Raw genomic sequence first — 11,409 nt, forward strand, 5'->3', positions numbered from 1 at the left:
AATTAAATATATTTCGTACAAAAAAACAGCAATTTCATTTGTTTTGTTTTTAATAGTATAATAAACTTTTAATGTATGCTGTTTAGTTAATACCCCAGGGAAAATAGTAGGCGGGGACAAATAGCATCCATGTTATGCCTCAATAATTGTCAAATAAATCATAAAGCTTTGTGATTTGTTTTTAATTTTAAAAGAAATACCTACAAGCAAAAAAATATATGGCAAATAAAAACTTACTTTGTTGTCTTGATAGTTGTTCTTGTTGTTTGTCTGCTGCCTGGCGTTAGTTTTTTGTTATTGTTGTGGTGGTATTATTTTCAAAGCGCCAAAATGATTATTGTCGGTGGTTTACACAAACACACACACTCATGCAAACACTCATTAACTAAAACACTTCTAAGAAGACACACAAACACCACTCGCTTCTTGCTGATGTAAGAAACTTTTATTTTGCGGTTTATTATTCTTCTTTTTTCTAGTGGTTTTTAAGATGTTGTTGTTGGTCTTGTAACCACTGATATTTACATTTACCGTTATTGTTACGTATTTCCTTTTGTTTTCACACAGAAAGAAGTTTCCTTTTAGAAAGAGGCTTTACGTTTGTGGTTTTCTTTAGTTTTGCTTTTCTTTTTATGTTTAGTTTGGTAGAAAGGCGTCCTCTGCCTTTAGCGAGTATTTCATTTGTATTTAGGTTATTTTTGTTGGGTAGTTCTTCACCCAGTAAGACAAGAATCAAGCAGCAGAAAAAATCACACAAATGTCCAAAAATCCCGTTAGAAATATTTACACCGAATTTTTGCGGCGCACTTAGCTTTCAACACCAGTCTTGATGGTTTGCAACTAAATAGAACACTTGTAAACAAAACTATTTCAACCCCTCTCGCAACATTCACTCGGCACTCAACACACCAAACCATACACACACACACAACACATTCATACACAAGCACACGCACAACGCACTTGTCTCTTCTTCATATCTGCTGACCATTTCTTTGCCTTTGCCATTGGCCTGTGTTGTTGTTGCATTTGGTTATACCACTACAGAACCTTGTGTTGGGGACGGTCGTTGTCGCACAACCAAAACACCGAACATAGACGATGTCAACAAAGCAGCAACAACCCCTCAATATGAAAAGCTGCTTCATACACAAGAACAACAACAACAAATGTTGTGTCTACTGTTGGAGAAGCGTACCGAAAAGCTAAAAGTATGCATCCCCAAATAGATTTGTATGGTTCATGCAAAAGAATGTGAGCGTATTTTAAATGGGGGCCATACAGGGGTGAAATATCCCAAAAAGTTATTTCGTCATAAATAAAAAGGAATTGTTGCAATAGAATAAATTGCATAGATTATAACAGTAGAAAATCAATTTGAACTAGTGAGGGGGTTTATCATCGGCTGAGTTAAACCAGCAAGCCTTAAATAAGAAACATGTAAAAGCGTGCCGAACCATTGATTCTGCTAAAAATGTATGCAAAAAATTTTTAGTTGAAGAGCATTGACGAATTGAATCTCAAGAAGTCCTCTAGAATCTCAAGAAGTCTAGTCGGGAGATGTGTTTATATGGGAGCTATATCAGGTTATAGACCGATTTTGACCGTACTTAGCACAGTTTTTAGAAGTCGTAACAGAACACCACATACAAAGTTTCAGGCAAATCGTACAAAAATCAGGATCTTAAGAATGCAAATCGGTAGATCGGTTTATATGGGAGCTATATCTAAATCTGAACCAATGTGGCCCATTTGCAATGCCCAACGACCTACATCAATATTAAGTATCTGTACAAATGTTTAAGCGGGTAGCTTTACGCGTTCGACCGCTATCGTGATTTCGACAGACAGACGGACATGGCTAGATCGACTCAGAACGTCGAGACTATCAATAATATATATACTTTAAGGGCTCTTAGACGAATATTTCTATCTCACTATTAATAATATAAATACTTTATGGGCTCTTAGACGAATATTTCGAGGTGTTACAAATGAAATGATTAGATTAGTATACCCCCCATTCTATGGTGGTGAGTATAAAAACATTATCACTTAGATTAGGTAAGGTAGAAAGAAGATGACGCCAAGATCTGTGCCCTAGGATCCGCGTAGGCCATCGCATATCCCTTTGTGAATCGCTCCGTGCCACCTTGCCTCATAGAAGAAAACTTTGCATTTTCTAAGTTTTTCTAGATTCTGGAAGAAAGTAGTTTATTTCTACTTTGGGATAAGGCAGGGCATAGCGTCGATATTACGACACCAGCGGCAGATCATTTCTAATGCATAATGAAGACATTTATTTACTTAAATTTTTATACTCTCTACCATAGGATGGGAGTATACTAATTTCGTCATTCCCCATAGAGTATGTATATTCTTAAATCGAGAGATCGGTCTATATGGCAGCTATCTACAAATCTTGATCGATCTAAGCCAAAACTAAGACGGATGTCGAAGGTCCTAACACAACTCCCTGCCTCAAATTTCGGCGACATCGGACAATAAATGCGCCTTTTATAGGCTCAAAACCTTAAATCGAGAGATCGGCCTATATGGCAGCCATATTCAAATCTGGACCGATCTGTGCCATATTGCAGAAGTATGTCGAGGGGCTTAACTCAACTTACTGTCCCACATTTCGGCGACTTCGGACAATAAATGTGCCTTTTATGGGCCCAAAGCCTTAAATCTAGAGATCGGTCTATATGGCAGCTATATCCAAATCTGGACCGATCTGAGCCAAATTGAAGAAGGATGTCGAAAGGCCTAACACAACTCACTGTCCCACATTACAGCAAAATCGGATGATGAATGGGGCTTTTATGAGCCTAAGGCCCTAAATCGGCGGATCGGTCTATATGGCAGCTATATCCAAATCTGCACTGAAATTGAAAAAGGTTATCAAACGGTCTAACACAATTCGCTGTCCCAAATTTCAGCAAAATCGGATAATAAATGTGGCTTCCATGGGCCTAAGACCCTTAATCGGCTGATCGGTCTATGTGGGGACTATATCAAGATATAGTACGATGTAACCCATCTTCAAACTTAACCTGCTTATGGACAAAAAGAAGAATCTGAGCAATATTTCAGCTCAATATCTCTATTTTAAAAGACTGTAGCGTGATTTCAACAGACAGACGGACGCACATGGCTAGATCGTCTTCTATTTTTACACTGATCAAGAATATATATACTTTACAGGGTCTGAAATGGATATTTCGATGTGTTGCAAACGGAATGACAAAATGACTATATGTCTTCATCCTTCGGTGGTGGGTATAAAAAGGAGTGTAATACAGACCCCTGTGACACTCCTCTTGCGACTGGAAGATAACATCATACATTCCGATTGGCTTCCATTCGAAAGATAGGAAAATATAAGGTCCGTTGTTCTTCCAGAAAATTTAAATAAATGTTTTAGTTTAAGGGATCTACATAATCAAACGCTTTCGAATGTTCTAAAAGAACGGGAAAAGTAACTTTATCACTGTCAACATCACTCCTTACATCTTCAACTACTTTCAAAAATGCAATAGCGCTAGAGTGCTTTGACCGGAAGCCGGATTGAAAAACTGTTAGCAGCGAATTATTTGCAATATATCACGTAAAATAATTGTATCATAGAATCCTTTTCGCAATTAATACGCTTCAAATACAACATGCCAACGCACGGCCCTTGAAGCTATCACACCTAATATGGTTGAAAAGTATTGTAGCCAAAGGCGAAACGCATTCCATAGTGGTTGGTATGTGTTGCTATCTCTGGCTTTCCCTTTCTATTTGCAAAGAAAATCTCCGATCATTGCGCTCGTCTCGAAAGAGAAAGAAGCAAAAATTAAAATCATTTATTTTATGTCAGCAAACAGTGTTTGCTGATATCAGCAGACTAATCATTCTGGGTGTATAAAAATAAATCATCTAGTCAACTTGACAAAGTCAACCTGACCCTTTTTCTTGTTTTTTATTTCATTTCATTTATTCTGTTTTTCTTTTTATTTTTTTATCTCATTTTGTTTTATTTTACACTAAATCCTCCTTGCTGCAAAAATCCGAAAACCTCTCTGTTTCGAACAACATGTTGCTATTGACATTGCGATAATGAATGAAATGTTGCATCCAACAAGTGTTGAAACTGATAACACTGAATATAACAGCCTACGACATTCGGTCAAACATGGTCACCCCAAAACCAACAACCAATTCATTATATTTATCAGTAAACGTTTTAATAAAAAAATACACATTATAAACAAAAAATTCATATTGCAATTTAAAACTGATAACAAAATCTTGTGCCACTCACACATTCACTCAGTATGGTATCATTCCCATGGGAAGGCGCAGAGGGTATCGTAACAAAGAAACCATCAACTGACAATAATTGAGAGTTAAAACTTTGAAGCTTATGGATACAATTTTTAAAAATTCTTGAACAAGGCAAGCTTTTGTAAGAAAGGCAAGGGGGCGGCGTATTTATTAAGTAACAAATTTTAAAAATGTTTGATTTGAAATACATATAAAAAAATTTATTTAATTCAAAATTTTAAATTGTGACAACTGCAGTCATGCAAATCCTTATCATCTGAATTCTTATGGAAGCTATAAAAATTGGTTGATTAGAGGTAGACACAATTTTTAACATATATTCACGGCCGTATTCAAAAAACTTAATGAAATCTTAAAACAGGTTTACTTTCGTAGTAAATTTTGTAGAGATCGCATTTGGGTTTTACCAAAAGCTACTACCGTCATAAAGGTACAGTCGGACCTCGATTATCCGGGATGTTCGGGATCGGAGGCATTACGGATACACGAATGCCGAGTTTTAGGCAGACACCTGCCATCACGGCCCAAACCTGCGAGGCCGAAGGCCCAAGGGTGAATACAATGCGTCTTCCAACGCCCCCACATGTGGTAACGCACACATAAGTACCAATTTGATCCCACGTATTTGGACATGTTCACCTCCTTGGTTAGGAGCGGAGCACTACCTAAAACTCCTTCCGATCTATGGGTTACGCCACCCGGTTGAAAACGCAACTCCACGCCGAGCTTATGCTCTACCCGCGATTTGGGTACAAACCACAGCCACCACGTTGCTCCCCACTGGGGCCTCACCATTGTCAGGCTGGAACCAAACTTCCAGGGGCTCCTGACACCCGTGGTACCAGATTAAAGTCTCCGGTCACACTTCGTAGCCTTAAAAAACTACTACCAGTTGAACCCCAAACAGTTCCGGACTGATCACCTGGATGAGAAAAATCGCCCTAAGCCGACCCCAAGCCAGCATACAAAAGTATGCATCAAACATACAGCGGGACGATATACACAAACACAAACAGGACACGGCAGCCCTCACGGGCTACGCCACATATATCTGCATCAACATGGGACTTTACAATCAACACGGCCACCCTCACGGGTGACCGAACACAACCACAAAAGCTACGGGAACCAACGATGGGCAAACGCCGCTGCATCAACTTGGGTAAGGCAGGTGCCTGGCCATGCCATGCGTAGCACCAGCACAGCAACACCTCGTTATGAACAACTAGCGTGTATCTATCCCTCCACTAAGTATAGTCCGCCTCCTAAGAAATACTTCCCGGGAAAAGGTGGCCAGCCTTGCAACAGTCGTCTCGTCCTCAAAAGCCCTACTGAAATCCCACACCGCCTCGCTAATCCCCATCGCGCCTAGATCTCTAATGTCTGCATAGTACGGGCATTCTGACAGTACATGCCTCCAGTCTTCAGGTCTCCCACAGTCGCACAAATGCATTAAAATACTGTCCCGTCAGTATGAAGCCCAGACTTAGGCCGAAACCAAAGTCCGGGCGGTCTAGTACGAACGTCGCGTCACGAATGAATTCGTAAGTCACCCGACCATTGTCACTGTTCGTCCATCTAGTTCTCCACCTATCATCAAGACGCTCCAAAAGGTGTGCCTTGAGCCGCCTAAAATCCCCATCTGCAAGCTCCGAAGCGGTGAGCCAATCCTCACGCGCTAATAGAATTCCCTTTTTCACACTATACAGAACGGCCATGTAACTCACGAGTAAATCAAGCGGAGGCGCGCCAAGCAATACCTGTAGAGCATCTGTCGAAACAGTCCTGCACACAGGCAAACAAGCCAGCATTGCCACCCTCTGACAAGAGAGGATCTTCTTTCGTCCTAAGACAGTCGCAGCAATTCCGTGCCATACAGGTGCTCCATAAGTTGCGCAAGCAACAAATAGACCACCATATATGGACCGAACAGCGCGACGACTAAGACCCCAATCGCTTCTCAGAACACGCTTATCCATACCGGCTACTCCAGTCATCTTCTCCTTCACCCGATCCAAATGGACCAGGAAACACATTCTCTCTGAAACAGTCACTCCCAGATATTTGACGAGTGCTACATTCCTGATGCTATCTCTACCAGATCGAATCGTGGGTGGACGATTCCGCGACAAGATGCCCTTGAGCAACATTGTTACGGTTTTGTCCTCCGCGAGTTTCCAGAGCAAGTCTGGAATCTCCCTCAACCGGGATGAGCAGGTCATTCGTATATGTACTGATTTTGAAGGACTCAGCGAGACGTCCCAGTAGGGGATCCATCATGAGGTTCCATATATATGGAGCACAGATGGAGCCATGAGGGCAGTCACGCTGAATATCCTTTCAAACCATATCGCTAGCACCATCCACGCAAGCTCTTCTATCACAGAAGTAACTACGCCAGAGAGAAAGTTCCCGACAACCTATTTGGCATAACCTCGTGAGTAAACTACGCCATGAAAGGTAATCAAACTCGCCTTTGAAATCGATAAATATGCCAAGGACATATTTGGCGCTCGATTCTCTCACACAGTTCTGCACGTGGATACAGGCATCCACAGTGCTCTTTTCCTCCCGAAAGCCTAACTGGTACGGAGAACTACCCTCCCCGTAGCCCTCCCTAAATCTTGTCACCATTATCCTCTCCAATACTTTTGCAAGCACGGGGAGGAGACTACCCCGATACGATCTTGGATTGCTCCTCAATCGATCGGGCGATTTCAGAAGGACTACGACTCGAGCACATTTTCACATACGAGGGAAATAACCTACTTCGACAAATCGTATGAGGATCAACTCGACATGGTCAGGTATAGCCTTCCCGATGCTTTTACACATCTGTTCGTCCCACCGTCCATGCCAGGTGACCTCCCGCTTCTAAGCCGGAAAACACTGTCCACTATCTCGACCCTTTCCAGATAATGGATAATGGAGCAAAATGTAATAAAATTAAATTAATCCGGCGTTACTACAAAAGGAGGCCGATTATCTGGCTCCAGTACCGGGTGCATAGAGACTGGATAAACCATATGCTAAGGAACAGGTGGTATAAATATAAGAGAGAGAGAGAGAGTGGCACAGGATACGACACAAGGGGGTATTTCCTACTACAAATGCTGACTGAGGAGGGATTTGAACCCGTCTGCTATGCAGACGATGTTAATATGCTTCTTAGGGATAAGGATCCGAAGCTTACAGAAGTGCCAAAGGGTCGTGCATATGGCATATGACTGGGCTAGACCCTGGGGTCTCAATGATAAGCCAGAGAAGACAGAAATATGCCGATTCACAAGGAAGACGAAGGTGGGTCTATTTAACGCACCACGTTTCCTCAATAAGACGCTTTCGATATCTGAAAAGGTCAAATACTTAAGAATGATTTTGGATAGGAAACTTAATTGGAAGTATCACATTCAGGAGCGTACTGAGAAGGAGCGTACTACATAGTGCACAACATCTGCTTGAAATGGGGCCAAAATACGAGGATAGTCCACTGGCTCCATGCCTCAGTAGTTTGGTGGACTGCTATGAAGACAAATGCAACACAAGGACCATACAACAGGTTCAGATAACATGTTGTCTTGGCATATGCGGAGGGATGAGGACCACGCCCACTAGAGTACTGGAGACAATTTTAGGTATCCGACCCATTGACATACTGATTAAGTCTTATGACAGCCACCGCGGCTATGACAAATTTCAGGCAAATCGGACAAAAATTGCGGCTTCCAGGGGCTCAAGAAGTCAAATCGGGAGATCGGTTTATATGGAAGATATACCAGGTTATTGACCGATTTGGACCCTACTTAACACAGTTGTTAGAAGTTATAACAGACACTATCAGCAAAATCGGACGAAAATCGCGGCTTCCAGGGGCTCAAGAAATCTAATCGGGAGAACGGTTTATAAGGGAGCTATATCTAAATCTGAACCAGCAAAATAAATTTGGAATTCGGACCACAAACAAAGATTTGGTACCCGCAACAAATTTTTGAACTTTAGGGGCCCATTCCAAATTTTGAAGAGATATTTCTACCCTTCTCACTCGACATATATTTTTAATCGTTTTTTTTTTCTTTCTTCCACTGTGCAGCGTGTAAGATGTACGATTGATCCGAGGGGCGAACCTTATTACACCAAGAGTTCGCACACGTCTTAAAGTGGTCAGAAACTTACGATTCGACACTGCGCGAAATCTGGATATCGAAAATCTGCAAACACAACATTTGGCAATGGCATACTCCACTCGCCTGACCCAAACGCTTGAAGAAAGCACTCCCTGCACCGATAGTATAGCAGCGCCCATTACCCACTCCATGGAAAGAGCCGCAACATCCGTACTTGGATACCAAGCTTCCGGCATATAGGATAACATTACATTTAGTAGCAACACGTCAGGCGAAGGAGCGATATCGTGAAGAAGAGGGAAATGGAAAGACGTGAGTGCGAGCGAATCGAGATGTTCAGTAGCCAGAATGAACTCCGAAAATTCTACCAAAGAATTAAACATCAAACCGATGGCTTTGGTACATGCACTTACTCCAGCAGAGACAAAGAAGGAAATCTGGTAAGTGATACAGATAGTGTGCTGAGGATATGGAAAGAACACTTTTGCCAGCTGCTGATATCCATGGTAGCAGTAACCCGGCTGAAAACAATAAGGCAGCAGGAGCCGATGGGTATTCAGCTAAATACGCTCGTAAGACATATGCATCTGCGCCATCAAGCTAGAGGAACACTTAACCGTTGATTGAAACCAGACAAGAAATTGTGTGCCAATTACTGAATACTGTGAGAAAGATAGAAATCTAAAGACTATTATATAATTGGGCCCTATCAATGCAGCTTTAGACCTGGTAAATCCACCACAGACTAGATATTCACACTGCGACGAATTGATTTTAATTCGTTTACAACCCGTTTGACCATTCATTTTGCTGCGATTTGGTAAAAAATTCGCTATTCTTGAGATGAAAAAGTTCAAGCTATAGTTCGGCCTATAAAGCTGCTAACTATGGGTGTCAGTGCATTATGGGGTCAAAAACACTTAGAATGAGTTCATGAAGCTCCTTAAGGAGTTCAGCTACATCCAAATTATATCCGATTTGGAGTGTAGTTCGCATGATTTTCAATGGGAGGGAGTTGGGACTTGGACTTTACCAAGTTAAAGCTTCTCAGAACCATTCGTTAATATCCCTTAATCCCAACGTCACCCTTGTATCAAAACGGTGATTTGCTGCAGCAATTGCAAAATTTGTTAGCCATAATTTTGCATTTGAAAACAAAAATTAAAAATTTTTCTGGAAAAAAATCCACTAAACTTTGTAGCTTCTTAACTTTCTATGAACTAAATTCAATACCCGGGCACTCCTATACAAGCAATTAGAGAATACAAATATATTTCAATCAAAATGTATTATGAACTTTGTTTATTGATCTGCATAAATGTAGAATTTTGAACTTAATTTGCTATTTAAGGCATTTTAAATTATAACGTATATCACATATTGCGACACCTTGCGGCAAGAAAATGAGTAATTTCCGCTATAAATGTGCCTAGTACGATAACCATGACTTATGAATTAAGGAGGGCTCACACACAAAGATATCCAAGCCAGTTATAATACATTGGCAACTTTAATTATAGTTTGTTCAAATCAATTCACAAATATAACGAATTGTACTGCTTATTTATTACTTTTATTGGGTATTAATTAAGTTAATTAAGAGTAATCTAAAAAAAAGATGACATCAAGTATTTTAATTCATAAAAATGTGGAAAAAATTATACTAATCACATATACAAAAAAGATACATAATTTAAATAAAACGCTTCAATCGTCTACACCAATAAAGGACTCCTGTAGCATTATGCAAGCGTTAACAAATCAGGAAAATTGAGAAGCAAAACACCGCTCTCATCAAAAACATCTTCGGCTACTTTTGTATTTCATCCTTGTTATACTTCTCTACAAGAGATTTCTTTACGGCATGAATTCGTTTATATGATCGTCATTATTGAATTATGTTTTTTGATGGAATCTCATTGGGGAAAAGTTAAACTGCTCAAATAGCCGTGAGCCAAAGGTTCGCCACCGACGTGCTGTAAAAGAAATAGGTTAGGTTAGGTTGAAAAAGGGATGCGGTATTAATCCGCTCTATGCTACTATGGACAAACACCTAAGCCAGTAATCGGCTTGTTATGCACTCTAAAAAAAATAACCTCGCTGACTTCAAGATTCGGTCTACAGTCTAAAAGCCAATGCAGTCTAAAGACGATGAGATCATCACTTACTCCCAAGATGCCCATTTGCTGGAGGACCAATGATTCAGGTAATTCAGATAAACCTCCAACGGAACGAGACTGCTACGCACGCTCTGATGCAGAAAAATCAGCAAGGGAAAGATTCATATTGCCTTAATTCAGGAGCCATGGACGACCCGGAACAAAGTTTCTGGACTGAACCATATCAACTACCAATTATTCTATGCTACCACTGTTAATCAGCAGACCTGCGTTATTTGTCATAAAAATTTGAATTATATGTTTTCCCCAGACCGGCACCCACGTCGGAGTCGCAATGGCTGGTGAGGCTAGCAAAACAGACAGAAAACGAGTTTCTAAAAGGGTGCGATGCGAACTCTCACCACATTTCCTTAATTGTTTTCAATACCACTCCCCTGGTATTGTGTCTTCACCTTAGTGCCGGTATCTGTTAGACGTGAAAGCCGGGCAATGGCAAATGAAATGGTCCAGCGTCTCATCACCTTCCCCGAATGCCCTTCACATGCTATCACTTGCCGCACCGATTTTGCATTAGTGTGTTCGTAGTCCTATGTGTCCCGTTATGATACCAATAGCTATACTGACCTCCTTCTTACTTCCTTTCAGTAAAAGCCTCGTCCTCTCACGATCAGTATCAACCCATAGGATTTTCGCGTTCCTACCGACTGTTTCGCAGTCGCACAGTTCGTAGCCCACGCCCATAACTCGGAGTGCGCCGACGCGAAAGGGTTCGGGTTAACCAAGTTTATTGCAAGATATATCCGTTAACAGGTAGGAGCAGTTGGCCAACAACA

The 11,409-nt window shown here is 41.1% G+C and overlaps 1 protein-coding gene across 1 annotated transcript in view; it reads right to left on the bottom strand.

The window, feature by feature from the left end:
- Positions 1-996, bottom strand: part of LOC106084825 (arylalkylamine N-acetyltransferase 1) — a 133,909-nt gene extending 132,913 nt beyond the window's left edge. Inside the window, exon 1 of the mRNA XM_013248756.2 lies at positions 238-996. The gene's annotated coding sequence lies outside the window, so the exon portion shown is untranslated. The remainder of the gene's footprint in view (positions 1-237) is intronic.
- Positions 997-11,409: the final 10,413 nt, after the last annotated feature.

Source organism: Stomoxys calcitrans, chromosome 2 (assembly GCF_963082655.1).
Source record: "Stomoxys calcitrans chromosome 2, idStoCalc2.1, whole genome shotgun sequence".
NCBI classification, from domain to species: Eukaryota; Metazoa; Arthropoda; class Insecta; order Diptera; family Muscidae; genus Stomoxys; species Stomoxys calcitrans.